Raw genomic sequence first — 16,035 nt, 5'->3', positions numbered from 1 at the left:
AAGAATTGATGCTTTTGAACTGTGGTGTTGGAGAAGACTCTTGAGAGTCCCTTGGACTGCAAGGAGATCCAACCAGTCCATTCTGAAGGAGATCAGCCCTGGGATTTCTTTGGAAGGAATGCTGCTAAAGCTGAAACTCCAGTACTTTGGCCACCTCATGTGAAGAGTTGACTCATTGGAAAAGACCTTGATGCTGGGAGGGATTGGGGGCAGGAGGAGAAGGAGACGCCAGAGGATGAGATGGCTGGATGGTATCACCAACTCGATGGACGTGAGTCTGAGTGAACTCTGGGAGTTGGTGATGGACAGGGAGGCCTGGCGTGCTGCGATTCATGGAGTCACAAAGAGTCGGATAGGACTGAGCGACTGAACTGAACTGTACTGAACTGAATGTTGTTGTTGCTCAGTTGCTCAGTTGTGTCTGACTCTTTGCAACCCTATGGACTGCAGCATGCCAGGCTTCCCTGTCCTCCACCATCTCCTGGAGTTTGCTCAGACTCATGTCCATTGAGTCGGTGATGCCATCCAACCATCTCATCCTCTGTTGTCCCCTTCTCCTCCTGCCTTCAATCTTTGCCAGCATCAGAGTCTTTTTCAATGACTCATTTCTTTGCATCAGGTGTCCAAAGTATTGCAGCTTCAGCTTTGGCATCAGTCCTTCCGATGAATATTCATGGCTTTTTCCCTTAGGATTGACTGGTTTGATCTCCTTGCATAATGATGCCCATAATAAGTCTAGCAAACATCTGTTACCATAAAAAGTTATTAATCCCCGTGACATTATAACTAGAAGTTTGCACCTCTTAATTCCCTTCACCCATTTTTCCCAAACCCTAACACCCTTCCCTCTGGCAATCACCTATTTGTTCCTTGTCTCCATGAGTATGTTTCTGACTTGTTTGATTTGTTTCCTAGGTTCCACAAATAAGAGAATTAATATGGTATTTTTCTTTGACTTATTTCAGTTCGGTTCAATTCAGTCACTCAGCCATGTCCAACTTTTTGCAACCCCATGGACTGCAGCATGCCAAGCCTCCCTGTCCATCACCAACTCCCAGAGCTTCCTCAAACTCATGTCCTTTGAGTCGGAGATGCCATCCAACCATCTCATCTTCTGTTGTCCCCTTCTCCTCTCGCCTTCAGTCTTTTCCAGCATCAGGGTCTTTTCAAATGAGTCAGCTCTTCACATCAGGTAGCCAAAGTATTGGAGTTTCAGCTTCAGCATCAGTCCTTCCAATGAACACCCAGGAATGATCTCCTTTAGGATGGACTGGTTAGACCTCCTTGCAGTCCAAGGGACTCTCAAGAGTCTTCTCCAACACCACAGTTCAAAAGCATCAATTCTTTGGTGCTCAGCTTTCTTCACAGTCCAACTTTCACATCCATGCAAGACCACTGGAAAAACCCTAACCTTGACTATATGGACCTTTGTTGGCAAAGTAATGTCTGTGCTTTTTAATATGCTGTCTAGGTTGGTCATAATTTCCTTCCAAGGAATAAGCATCTTTTAATTTCATTAACTTAGCATAATACTCTTTTGGTCCATCCATGTTGCTGAATATGACAAGATTTCAAACTTTTATGACTTACTGATATTCCATTGTATATACATATATATACATCTTCTTTTTCCATTTATATATCAGTAGCCACTTAGGTTGATACCATATTTTGGTCTTTATAAATAGTGCTGCAATGAACACAATGGTACATTTATCCTTTCTATTTACTGTTTTTGCTTTCTTCAGAAGCAGATTTTCTGGATTATATGATAGTATAGTTCTATTTTTCAGTTTTTGAGGAAACTCCATACTGATTGCCATCATGGCTGTACCAATTAACATTCCCACCAACAGTACTCAATGGTTCCTTTTTCTCCATGTCTTCATCATTCCTGTTATTTTTTGTCTTTTTGATGACAGCCATTCTGACAGGGATGGGTGGTATCTCACTGTGGTTTTCACTTGAACTTCCTTGAAAATTGATTAGTTATGTGAGCTTCTTTTTGTGTGTCTGTTGTACAACTGTATGTCTCCTGGAAAAATGTCTACTCAGGCCTTTCACCAGTCTTTAATTGAATTGTTTGTTTGATTGATTTTGAGTTGTATAAATGTTTAAAATAAATTTTAGATATTATTCCTTAACAGATATATCATTTACAAATATCTTCTCCTATTTAGTAGGCTGCTTTTTTATTATATTCATGGTTTCCTTCACTGTGTAAAAGCTTTTTAGTTTTTGTCTTAAGTGGATGTAAGCTTTATAAATACTTCTGTATATCGAGATGATCATGCAATTTGTTATCTTTCATTTTAATGTGGTATATCACAGTGATTGATTTGCATATATTGAACTACCCTTGTGCCACTGGCAGAAATCCCACTTTACCATGGTGTATGCTATCTCTGAAATATTTTTGAGTTTGGTTTGCTATCATTTTCTTGAGAATTTTTGCATCTGTGTTCATCAAGGATCAGTTCAGTTCAGTTCAGTCGCTCAGTTGTGTCCAACTCTTTGTGACTCCGTGAATATTGGCCTATAATTTTCCTTTTTCCTTTTGGATTTTGGATTCTGTATTACCTGTGTCTACTTTAGATATTATGGGATATTGGCCTCATGGTATTCCCTTATCTTTAACCTAAAAAAAATCACTTTTTATTTCACATTGGGGTATAGCTGGTTAACAAAAAAGTTGTGTACAGCAGGTGTACAGCAAAAGGATTCAGGTGTACAGCAAAAGAATTCAGTCATACATATACATGTATCCATTCTCCCCCAAAATCCCCTGTCATTCAAGATACCACATAACATTGAGCAGAGTTCCATGCATTATGCAGTATATCCTTATAAGCTATCCATATTAAATATAGCACCATGTATATGTCTATCCCAAACTCCAAAATTATCCTTTTTCCTATCCTTCTCCTCAGCAACCATAAATTCATTCTCTAAATCTGTGAGTCTTTTTACTTTGTAAATTCATTTGCATCACTTCCTTTGAATTACATATATAAGAGATATCATATGATATTTCTTCTCTGTCTGACTTACTTCACACAGTATGACAATATCTAGGTCCATCCATGTCGCTGCAAATGGAATTATTTCATTCTCTTTAATGGCTGAGTAATATATCATTGTACATATGTACTGTTTCTTCTTTATCCATTCCTTTGTCAATGGACATTTAGGTTGCTTCTATGTCTTGGCTATTGTAAACAGTGCTGTAGTGAATATTGGGTGCATGTAAACTTTTGGATCATGCTTTTCTCCAAATATATGACCAGGAGTAGGATCGCAGGGTCATAAAGTAACTCTATTTTTAACTTTTTAAAGAGCCTCTATACTGTTCACCATAGAGGCTATACCAATTTACCTTCCCACTAACAGTGTAGAAGGGTTCTCTTCTCTCCACACCCTCTCCAGCATTTATTGATTGTGAATTCTATAATGATAGCCATTCTGGCTTGTGTGAAGTGATATCTGATTGCAGGTTTGATTTGCATTTCTATAATAATTAGTGAATGGTCTAGTGGTTTTCCCTACTTTCTTCAATTTAAATTTGAATTTTGCAATAAGGAGTTCATGATCTGAGCCAGTCAGCTCCTGGTCTTGTTTTTGCTGACAGTATAGTTTCTGCATCTTCAGCTGCAAATAATATAATCAATCTGATTTTGTATTGACCATCTGGTGATGTCCATGTGTAGAGTTGTATCTTGTGTTGTTGGAAGAGAGTGTTTGCTATGATCAGTGCATTCTTTTGGCAAAACTCTGTTAGCCTTTGTCCTGTTTCATTTTGTACTCCAAGGCCAAATTTACCTGTTACTCCAGGTATCTCTTGACTTCCTACTTTTGGATTCCAGTCCCCTATGATGAAAAGGACACCTTTTTTTTTTTTTTTTTGGTGTTAGTTCTAGAAGTTCTTGTAGGTCTTGTAGCATGGTTAAACTTCAGCTTATTTGGCATTAGTGGTTGGGGCATAGACTTGGACTACTGTGATACTGAAAGGTTTGCCTTGGAAACAAACAGAGATAATTCTATTATTTTTGAGATTGTACCCAAGTACTGCATTCAGGCTCTTTTGTTGACTATGAGGGCTACTCCATTTCTTCTAATGGATTCTTGCCCACAGTAGTAGATATAGAGGAAAACAATAGAATGGGAATGACTAGAGATCTCTTCAAGAAAATTAGAGACCAAGGGAGTATTTCATGCAAAAATGGGCACAATAAAGGACAGAAATGGTATGGACCTAACAGAAGCAGAAGATATTAAGAAGAGGTGGCAAGAATACACAGAAAAACTGTACAAAAAAGATTTTCAAGACTCAGATAATCACGATGGTGTGATCACCCACCTAGAACCAGACATCCTCGTATGTGAAGTCAAGTGGGCCATAGGAAGCATTACTATGAACAAAACTAGTGGAGGTGATGGAATACCAGTTGAGCTATTTCAAATCCTGAAAGATGATGCTGTGAAAGTGCTGCACTCAATACACTAGCAAATATGGAAAGCTCAGCAGTGGCCACAGGACTGGAGAGGTCAGTATTCATTCCAACCCCAAAGAAAGGTAATGCCAAAGAATGCTCAAACTACTGCACAAGTGCACTCATCTCACACGCTAGTAAAGTAATGATCAAAATTCTCCAAGCCAGGCTTCAGCAATACTTAAACTGTGAACTTCCAGATGTTCAAGCTGGTTTTAGAAAAGGCAGAGGAACCAGAGATCAAATTGCCAACATCCACTGGATCATGGAAAAAGCAAGAGAGTTCCAGAAAAAATCTACTTCTTTATTGACTATGCCAAAGCCTTTGACTGTGTGGATGACAATAAACTGTGGCAAATTCTGAAAGAGATGGGAATACTAGACTACCTGACCTGCCTCTTGATAAACCTGTATGCAGGTCAGGAAGCAACAGTTAGAACTGGACGTGGAACAACAGATTGGTTCCAAATAGGAAAAGGATTACGTCAAGGCTGTATCTTGTCACCCTGCTTATTTAACTTATATGCAGAGTACATCATGAGAAACGCTGAGCTGGAAGAAGTACAAGCTGGAATCAAGATTGCCAGGAGAAATGTCAATAACTTCAGATATGCAGATGACACGACCCTTATGGCAGAAAGTAAAGAACTAAAGAGCCTTTTGATGAAAGTGAAAGAGGAGAGTGAAAAACTCAACATTCAGTAAACTAAGATCATGGCATCTGGTCCCATCACTTCATGGAAAATAGATGGGGAAACAGTGGAAACAGTGGCTGACTTTATTTTGGGGGGCTCCAAAATCACTGCAGATGGTGATTTCAGCCATGAAATTAAAGATACTTACTCCTTAGAAGGAAAGTTATGACCAGCCTAGACAACATATTAAAAAGCAGAGACATTACTTTGTCAACAAAGGTCCATCTAGTCAAGGCTATGGTTTTTCCAGTGATCATGTATGGATGTGAGAGTTGGGCCATAAAGAAAGCTGAGCACCAAAGAATTGATGCTTTTCAACTGTGGTGTTGGAGAAGACTCTTGAGAGTCCCTTGGACTGCAAGGAGATCCAACAAGTCCATTCTAAAGGAGATCAGTCCTGGGTGTTTATTGGAGGGACTGATGCTGAAGCTGAAACTCCAATACTTTGGCCACTTGATGCAAAGAGCTGACTCATTTGAAAAGACCCTGATGCTGGGAAAGATTGAGAGCAGGAGGAGAAGGGGACAAGGATAAGATGGTTGCATGGCATCACTGACTCGATGGACATGGGTTTGGGTGAACTCCAGGAGTTGATGATGGACAGGGAGGCCTGACATGCTGTGGTTCATGGGGTAGCAAAGAGTCGGACACGACTGAGCAACTGAACTCAACTGAGTTAAATTCGCCCATTCCAGACCATCTTAGTTCACTGATTCCTAAAACTGTCAATATTCACTCTCGCTATCTCCTGTTTGACCACTTCCAATTTAGCCTGATTCATAGACCAAACATTCCAGGTTCCTATGCAATGATGTTCTTTACAGCATCAGACTTTACTTCCATCATCAGTCACATCCACTCCTGGGTGTTGTTTTCGCTTTCGCTCCATCTCTTCAATGTTTCTGGAGTTATTTTCCACTCTTCTCTAGTAGCATATTGGGCACCTACCGACCTGGGGAGTTCCTCTTTCAGCGTCATATCTTTTTGCCTTTTCATATTGTTCATGGGGTTCCCAAGGCAAGAATACTGAAGTGGTTTGCCATTCCCTTTTCCAATGGAAAACATGTTGTCAGAATTCTCTACCATGCCCCATCCATCTTGAGTTGTTCTACATGGCATGGCTCATAGTTTCATTGAGTTAGACAAGACTGTGGTTCATCATGTTCATGATGAACATGTGGTTCATCACTTTGGTTAGTTTTCTGTGATTGTGTTTTTCATTCTGTATGCCTTCTGATGAATAAGTATAAGAGGCTTATAGAAGTTTCCTAATGGAAGAGCCTGACTGAGGGGGGGGGGGGGGGGAGGGAATTGGCTCTTGTTCTGATGGGCGGGGCCATGTTCAGTAAATCTTTAGTTCAATTTTCTGTTTATGGGTGGGGCTGTGTTCCCTCCCTGTTGTTTGCCCTGAGGCCAAACTGTGGAGGCTCCTGGACACTCACTGGCAAGTCTGACTCAGTCTCTTATGGGGACAATGCTCCTTTCTCCTGGTTCCTGGTGCACAGAAAGTTTTGTCTGTGACCTCCAAGGGTCTGTTTTCCCAGTCCTGTGGAAGTTCTGTAATCAAATCCCACTGGCCTCCAAAGTCAAATTCCCTAGGGGTTCTCAGTGCCTTTGCTGGGTCTCCAGATTGGGAAATCAGTTGTGGGTCCTAGAACTTTCTTAACAGTGTGAGAACTTCTTTGGTATAATTGTTTTGCAGTTTGTGGGTCATCTGCTCAGTGGTTCTATGGTGGATAACGCTCCATGACCCAGGTGTGCTGCAACCTGAGCCTCTGTCCCTACAGCAAGCCAGTGCTGACCCATGCCTCCACAGGAGACATTCAAACTCTTAAAGGCAGGTCTGTGTCAGTCTCTGTGGGGCCTCTGGTTCCTGGTAAGCACAAGGCTTTGATTGAGCCCTCCAAGCATCTTTATGGGTATGGGGTTGTTTTCTAAATGCCATTTAGAAAAAACCACTAGACAATTAGGGAAAACCTCTAGACCATTCCAGTATGAGCTAAATCTAATCTCTTATGATTATACAGTGGAAGTGACAAATATATTCAAGGGATTCAATCTGATAGACATATTTCCTGAAGAACTATGGACAGAGGTTGATGACTGTACAGGAGGCAATGATCAAGACCATTACCAAGAAAAAGAAATGCAAAAAGGCAAAATGGTTATCTAAAGAGGCCTTACAAATAGTTGAGAAAAGAAGAGAAGCTAAAGACAAAGGAGAAAAGGAAAGATATACCCATCTAAATGCAGAGTTCCAAAGAACAGCAAGGAGAGACAAGAAATACTTTCTTGGTGATCAATGCAAAGATATTGAGAAAAACACGCAGATCTTCCTGACCCAGGAATCAAACCAGGGTCTCCTGCATTGCTGGTGGATTCTTGAACAACTGAGCTATCAGGGAAGCCCCAGAGGAAAACAACAAAATGGGAAAAATTAGAGATCTCTTCAAGAAGGTTATAGTTACTAAAGGAATATTTTATGCAAAGGTGGGCACAGTAAAGGACAGAAACAGTATGGACCTAACAGAAACAGAAGACATTAAGAAAAGGTTGGAAGAATACACTGAACTATACAGAAAAGATTTAATGACTCAGATAAACATGAGGTTATGATCACTTACCTAGAGCCAGAGATCTTGGAGTCTGAAGTCAAGTGGGTCTTAGGAAGCATCACTATGAACAAAGCTAGTGGAGGTGATAGAATTCTAGATGAGCTATTTCAAGTCCTAAAAGATGATACTGTTAAAGTGCCATACTCAATATGCCAGCAAACTTAGGAAAGTCAGCAGTGGCCACAAGAGTGGAAAAGGTCAGTTTTCATTCCAATCCCAAAGACGGGCAATGCCAAAGAATTTTCCAACTGCCGCACAATTGCTGCTGCGCCTTCTAGGGGACCTGCATCCCTGTCTGGGATTCATTTGGCTGCGACAAGGACTGTCTGATTTTCATTCCCTTTAAGCTGCCACAGATCAGCTGCTTCACTCTCAACCTTAAATGTTTCACCTCTGACCCAGACAATTGCCAGATATGGGAATCGGACCCCTGCTTTAGTTCCCTCACCCGCTGAGGGCAGGTCCAGTCCTACTAACACTCCTGTTTTCCCCCTACTCCTGTTTTCCCTTTGTCCTATGGTTTCATCTGGTTCTGTATATTCTTTTCCCATGATCAGGTACTCCTGTCTGCTCTCAGCTGGTGCTATGCAAGCATTTCTGTGTCTGAAGGTGTATTCCTGATGTATCCGTTAAGAGAGATGTACTTCACATCCACCTACTCCTCTGCCATCTTGTCCCACCACCCCATTTCCTTTTAGTTAGCAAACCCCTTATCTTTAATTTTTTGAAATATTTGGAGAAGATAAATAGTAACTTTTACAAATGTTTGGTATATTTCACCTATCTAGCTGTCTGGTCCTGGACTTTTGTTGTTGATAAATTTTAATTACTGATTCAATTTCATTACTAATGATTGGTCTGTTCAGATTTTTTATTTCTTTCTGATTCAGTCTTCAAAGATTGTATGCTTCTAGGAATTTACCCATTTCTTCAATTTGTTTACATTTGATTATTCATAGCAATCCCTCATTACCTGTTATATTTCTGTGCTGTCAGTTGCAACTTCTCTTTCATTTCTGAATTTATTCATTTGGGCCCTCTCTTTTTTCTTAATGAACATAGCTAAAGGTTTCACAATATAGTTTATATTTTCAAAGAACAAGATCTTAGTTTTATTGATCCTTTCTTTTTTTTAATCTTCCTTATTTCACTCATTTTTAATAATTTCCTTTCTTCTACAAATGTTTAATTTTTAAAAATTCCTTTATATCTAAGTTTATATTGTTATTGGAGGTGTTTCCTATTTTCTATGTTAGTCCCATATTACATCAGTTTCTTTCTAGAAAACTAGAAGTAGTGCTTTTGTTACATCCATAGCTTTGGGAACATGGTGTTTCCATTTTAATTTGTCTCAAAGTATTTTTTATTTCCCCAATGATGTGTTTAGTGGCCTATTGGTTGTTTACTAGCAAGTTGTTTATACTCCACATGATTATATTTTATCCTTTCCCCCCTGTATTTGATTTCTAATCTCATACTGTAGTGGTCAGATAAGGTGATTGATATTATTTCAGGTTTTCCAAATGTATTAAGACTAGTTTTGTGACCTAATTTGTGATATATTCTGAAGAAGGTTCCATATGCACTTGAAAAGAATGTGTATCTTTCTGCTTAGGGATAGAATGTTCTATACATTTAAATTAAGTCCATATGCTCCAATGTGTTATAAAGGCCAATGTTACCTTGTTGATTTTCTGTCTGAATAACCTTTAAATTGATGTAAGTGAGGTGCTAAAGTCTCCTACTATTATTTTATTACTGTCCATTTCTTCCTTATGTCTGTTAGTATTCACTTTATGTATTTAGGTGCTCTTAAGATGGGTGCATATGTATTTATAAGTATTATATCTTACCATTGAATTGATCCTTTTATCATTGGAAAAGGAAAGGACAACCCACTCCAGTATTCCTGCCTGGAGAATTCCATGAACAGAGGAGCTGGCTCAGGATGGGGAACACGTGTATACCTGTGGTGGATTCATGTTGATATATGGCAAAACCAATACAATATTGTAAAGTTAAAAAAAAAAAAACATGTTAGTAGTCTGGAAGACATGGTAATAGAAATTTACTTTTCTCCTAATCTAGCTTGAATTGATTTTTCAAGTGCAACCAAAAGAATCTTCACATAACAGTTGAAGGCATGGAAATACAAAAGATCAAGTATTAGTAGCTTACTATTCATCAACTCATAGTGAAAAGTGAGGAGGAGCAAGGAATTAAGTTGGAAAGGTAGTTAGGCTCCAAATCCTGGTGGTTCTCATATATCTTTTTGTTCATCTCCTCATACATAGCAACCTCAAGTTATAGGAATGCATATGTACATGCTAAACTGCTTCAGTCATGTCCGACTCTTTGCAACTCTATGGACTGCAGCCCATGAGGCTCCTCTGTCCATGGGATTCTCCAGACAAGAATACTGGAGTTGGTTGCCATGCCCTCCTCCAGGGGATCTTCCTGACCCAGGGATCAAACCCTTGTCTCTTAAGTCTCTTGCATTGTCAGGTGGGTTCTTTACCACTAGTGCCACCTGGAAAGCCCTTTTAGTAATAATGAATGCAAATCATCTTTCCTGTTATACAATTGGGCTTCCCAGGCGACGCTAGTAGTAAAGAACCCACCTGCCAATATAGGAGACATAAGAGTCATGGCTTTGATTCCTGGATCGGGAAGATCCTCTGGAGGAGGGCATGGCAACCCACTCCAGTGTTCTTGCCTGGAGAGTCCCATAGACAGAGGAGCCTGGAAGGCTACAAACCATAGGGTCACCAAGAGTCAGATTCAACTGAAGAAACTTGGCACACACACACACTGTACAATTATCTTAGGAAGAAGCCTCTAGAGGCTTATGTTATAGCACAAGAAATTGTTTTGAATATAGGAAGTATTTTCAACTGAAAATTTTGAGTCTAATCTGGATTAAGTGGTCGTAGAATTGTTGTGTTAACTTGTTATTAATTAATGCTTCTATGATCAGTATCAACTTTTAAATTTATTAACACCACAATTAATCTTTTATTTGACATCTAGAAGAAAGTGACAGCAAGCTCAGTAGAAATATTTAAAACATTTAGAGACTTATAGAATAAAAATAGGCCATCCAATTTATGTAAACCTCCAGGGAATAAGAAGTAACGTCTGTTTAGCACCACCGAATCAATGGACATGAGTTTAGGCAAACTCTGGGAGATTGTGAAGGACAGGGAGGCCTGGCACGCTGTAGTCCTTGGAAACACAAAGAGCTGGACACAACTTAGCAACTGAAAAAAAACAAGAACCATAATCTACCTCCAACAATGTTTAAATGAAGGATTTCTTCTCATCACTAAAAGGTAACACTCTGTGAAATCTGTACATTCCCACATAGAATCCTGCAGTTATAAATAATCCCTCAGTGTATCAGAGAAACCTATTTTTTATCTTTAAAGTAGTAGACAGATTCAACTAACTGTGACAATGATTTTTAGCCCATTTTATTGCAAAATATAATGCTTTCAAGAGACTTTATAGAAAATCACAGATGTTGCCATCATACAGGTTAGGAAATAGAACAATGCTGACAACTTACAAGCCCACACACATATGCTTTCTAGAGTACATTCTCTTCCCTCTGCCATAGACATAATCATTATTATGAGTTTATAATAATCACTTTCTTATTTTGCTATAGTTGTTTTTACCACCTATGTTTGCATCCCTCTTTCTGAACTTTATATAAATGGTATCTTAAATCTTTTGTTCAATGTTACAGGTTTTATCCATATCTCCCTATTTTTGTGTATCTATAATTAATTCATTTTCATTGGTGGGTGATATTCCAGTGTAAAAACATCAGATTTTTTGTTTTTGTTCTGTTTCTAATAGACAAAAAGTATACATCTTAAGACCTAAGATAAAATAAAGCTGGTTGTGAATCTAATAATATTATCCAAAACTCTATTTGAAACTGTATTTTTATAAACTAAGAATCTCTCCAGAGCAATATTGTTCAATAGAACTTTCCATGATGCTTGAAATGGCTCTCTCTGTTTTTCTTTCCATTTTCCTGTAAATTTTTTTTTTCATTCTATAAGATCTTTATAAGTTATCCTATCTTTGGAAATCAGCTACACTTTATTGCTTTCCACAAATTAAAGACGAAAGATAGGAAAGAATTTCTCTCAGAAAAATTCATAGAGGATATTGTTAGCCTGATTTTTTTTTTTGCATATGAATTCTTAAAACAGCCGAGTATTTGCACCTCATGTTGAAGAAATAACTACTGAGCATACTCCTTGCGTGCTTTGTCCCTGTTAGGCTGTCACCACAGCTGTGCAACAGGTATAGAGACTTTTTTTCTTTTTTAAAAGCAATTTCAAATAGCCTTACTGTCTTCAGCCAGTCAGTAGGTGGTCTTGAGCCTTAAACAAAACAAGGAACTGAGCAAATAGTCTTCCTGTCACTGACTTCTACTTATTAGGTAGGAATGATTACTTGCCAGAATGATAGAAATGGTTATAGCCAAATTATTCTATCAATAATATATAGCCAAATTATAGCTATTTTCTATCATTGCAGAGTTGAAGCACATGATCTACCACTTGGCAAAAGTCAATGAATAAATGCTCAAAACTTGGAAAATACTTGCGTATGTGTTATTGAGAGCATTAATCAAACAGTGGAGCAGGAAAACCATACACACTTAGTAGCAGTAAAATAAAGCATGTTGGTTACCTAAAAATGTTAAATCCCATATTAATGTATGGTGGAAATGTAACAATAAGCTACTCTCTAGCTTTTTACGTAAGGAGTAATTTTGTCATCAGTATATTAAAACACTAAATAATAAATGATCACAGTAAGTTCCCAAATTAGTGAATGTATCTAGTAAACAAATACCTCCTTATACAAGGTCCCTTTCCTGATTAAATTAGAAAAATCTTGGGTAAATCTTGCTTGTTAGCCTGATTTGGTCCAATCACTACAACTAGAGGTGACTGAGTAGTAATTTCCAACTCCTACCACAAAAGGTGGACAGGGGAAATTTTCTACAGAAAAATATGGTATATTTAGTAAAGGAAAGGAGGTTAGAGTGTTGGGTGTACAAAGTAATTTATATAGGAAAATTTGAGAGTAAATAAAATTTACATCAATTACTTAGCTTTTAAACAACAGATTATACGGAAAACATAATCGGGAAAATGGGTTACTGACTAAAATATAACTTCCAAAACTTTGTGCCTCTATCCTATAACTATAAAATTTTGTTTCATCTTACTGGAAGAGAGTTCATGATTAATAGCATAAATTAAAATTTAAATTCAAAGTCAAAAGTCTTTTGGTATTAAGATACAAAGTATGAAAAAAGTAAAAGAACACAGAACATAAAAATGAAGAGTATCAATTGATAGAAGACTGAAAACTTTTATATTTAGGTATCTAGTGAGTCTTACATCCTAAGCTTCAATTGCACTGAAATATTTGGAAGTCATTCTCACTGAGCTAGCCAATTCCCCTTGTAGAGGATGAATAGAACCATCTCAGCTCTGATTGACTGGGCACAGTGATTTCCAAAACAGCAAACAATCTGCCTGGGACATAACAACCTCTGAAACAGCAATTTCCTTTTCTGAATGCATGTATTTGTATTAAACTGGAAAATGTTTCTGAGCATGGCTTACAAGCTAGAAAATCATGCTCTTGGTAAAGTCTCATATAGCATTAAATGAGAGCACATGTAAGTTTTTCAAAATTCTATTTCAGAACAACTTGTGGACACAGTGAGGGAAGGAGAAGGTAGGACAAACTGAAAAAATAGCATTGACGTATACACACTATCATGAGTAAAATAGATAACTAGTGGGAAACTGCTATGTAACACAGGGAACCCAGCCTGGTTATAGGGGTAGGATGGGAGAGGCGAGGGAGCCTCAAGAGGCAGGGGATATACATGTAATTATGACTGTTGTACAGCAGAATTCAACGCAACATTGTAAAGCAATTAAAAAGAAACTCTATCTCAACTAAATCCTTTTTTCTCACTCTCAATATTTATGAATACTCAAGAAAAATGTTTATAATACAATCTATCTTAAATTTTATCACAAAGAATAAAGAGCCACAGGAACTTAGCATATTTGTTATTAAATATGTATCAATATATGTTCATTGGAAGGACTGATGTTGAAGCTGAAACTCCAATACTTTGGCCACCTGATGCGAAGAGCTGACTCATTTGAAAAGACCCTAATGCTGGAAAAGACTGAGGGCAGAAGGAGAAGGGGACGACAGAGGATAAGATGGTTGGATGGCATCACCGACTCAATGGGCATGGGTTTGGGTGGACTCCAGGAATTGGTGATGAACAGGGAGGCCTGGTGTGCTGTGGTTCATGGGGTCACAAAGAGTCAGACACGACTGAGCGACTGAACTGAACTGAATATTATGAACTGAAATTGATTCTCTATTAGAATAGGTAATTCAGAATCTCCAAATCATTGAGCATGATTTTGAACTGGGCTATTTTCAGATTAAATTTCCTTATTCCAAACCTGAAGATAAACATTTTAGAATGATTGACAAATCATATAAAGCAAAAGTGTTCATCAAGCTGAAGATTTGAGGTAATAAATAGTGCTGGTTGAACAGTACAATCTTTGGTTTATTTTTATATTTATTTCCTCCATTTAAAAAGTACATACTTAACAATAACTGAGTTTATACTGGGATAGAAAATATTTTTGATTATTGAGGAGCCCAGATTCTGAACACCAAGAAAAGGATTTGTCGGTATTGTGTCTTCATAAGCAGTCTATATCATAGTATTAAATTTTGCTTTAATTCAAAATTTACCTCAACAGTATACCTCAACAGTGTATTTTACATACACACACTTAGGTAATAATTATATGTTATATAAATATTACATTTGATAGTTTTGATAATTTTTCTCTATTCTTTCTTTATTACTCCAACTAAATACTTTCAATTATTAAAATATTAAATTCATAATTTTATAGAGTATTTATAAAGAATAATTCATTCTGGGCTTTGGCACAAAACTGTTTTATAAAAGTGAATCATATAAGCAATAATTATTTAAAGGGTATTTTTTTTCTTCCTTTCAACATTCGTGAGGAAACAACAACAACAAAAATCACTAAGTACTGAAGATTATGGAAATATTTCTGTTTATGTGCCAAGGGGAAATATATTGAAGTTAGAGCCAGATTATTTATTATGCTGATGATCTTGAAAATTAGACAAAATTACCTTAATTTTGCAATAAAACTAAATTGTAAAAAATAAAACTAAATTGGATTTGATAAATATTAGATAGTTATTTCCAAGCAGAAAAACCCACACCATAAATATCCGGTGGTTAAGTAATATAGACAAAGTGCTATTGCTATAGGAAAGCTAGGAGTAAGTGCAATTTTTCATTAGATTGATTTGCCATTCTTAAGTAGAGTGCATGACTTGCTTTTTCTGCAGTTAAAGTCAATTCAGAATTGTCTGTGAGTGTACAGATGCATCATATCGAAGTACAGGAAGGTGCTCCTGTCTCTAGGCAGTTTCTCACTAAGGTATTGTTGAAACCCCACTGAAGAAGAAATTAGTCAATGGAAGTATTTTTTCAGTGTCACACAGACATGTTACTCTAACTTGTTGGCATCCACATCCAGATTTGCCACAGATTTGCCACTAAAACAGCTCTCAGTTGGGAAATTTAAAATAAAGGCAGCTTTGGTGCAGAAATGGTATCAGGGTTTGTTTGTTTCTGTTTTTTTTCTAATTGAAATATAGTTGATTTGGGGCTTCCCAGGTGGCAGTAGTGGTAAAGAACCTGCCTGCCAATGCAGGAGACAAGAGATCTGGGTTCGATCCTTGGGTTGGGAAGTCTCCTAGAGGAGGGCATGGCAACCCACTCCAGTATTCTTGCCTGGAAAATCCCATGGATGGAGGAGCCTGGCAGGCTATAGTCCATGAGGTCACTAAGAGTTGGACATGACTGAAGTGACTTAGCAGCAATAGCAAGTAGTCTGCAACTGTTAATCCCCTTTTACTTATTTCACCCAAAGTAAATGGACAGACATCAGTTGCATTTTTATACAGTAATAACTATGAGAAAGAGAATTAAGAAAAAAATCCACTTACAATTGCATCAAAAAGAATAAAATACCTAAGGATAGATTCAAACAAGAAGGTGAGAGACCCATATCTTGAAAACTATAAGACATGTATGAGAGAAATTGA

The sequence above is a fragment of the Bos indicus x Bos taurus genome, chromosome 5 (assembly GCF_003369695.1).
Source record: "Bos indicus x Bos taurus breed Angus x Brahman F1 hybrid chromosome 5, Bos_hybrid_MaternalHap_v2.0, whole genome shotgun sequence".
NCBI lineage: Eukaryota > Metazoa > Chordata > Mammalia > Artiodactyla > Bovidae > Bos > Bos indicus x Bos taurus.
Note: the sequence above shows the minus strand (reverse complement) of the source record.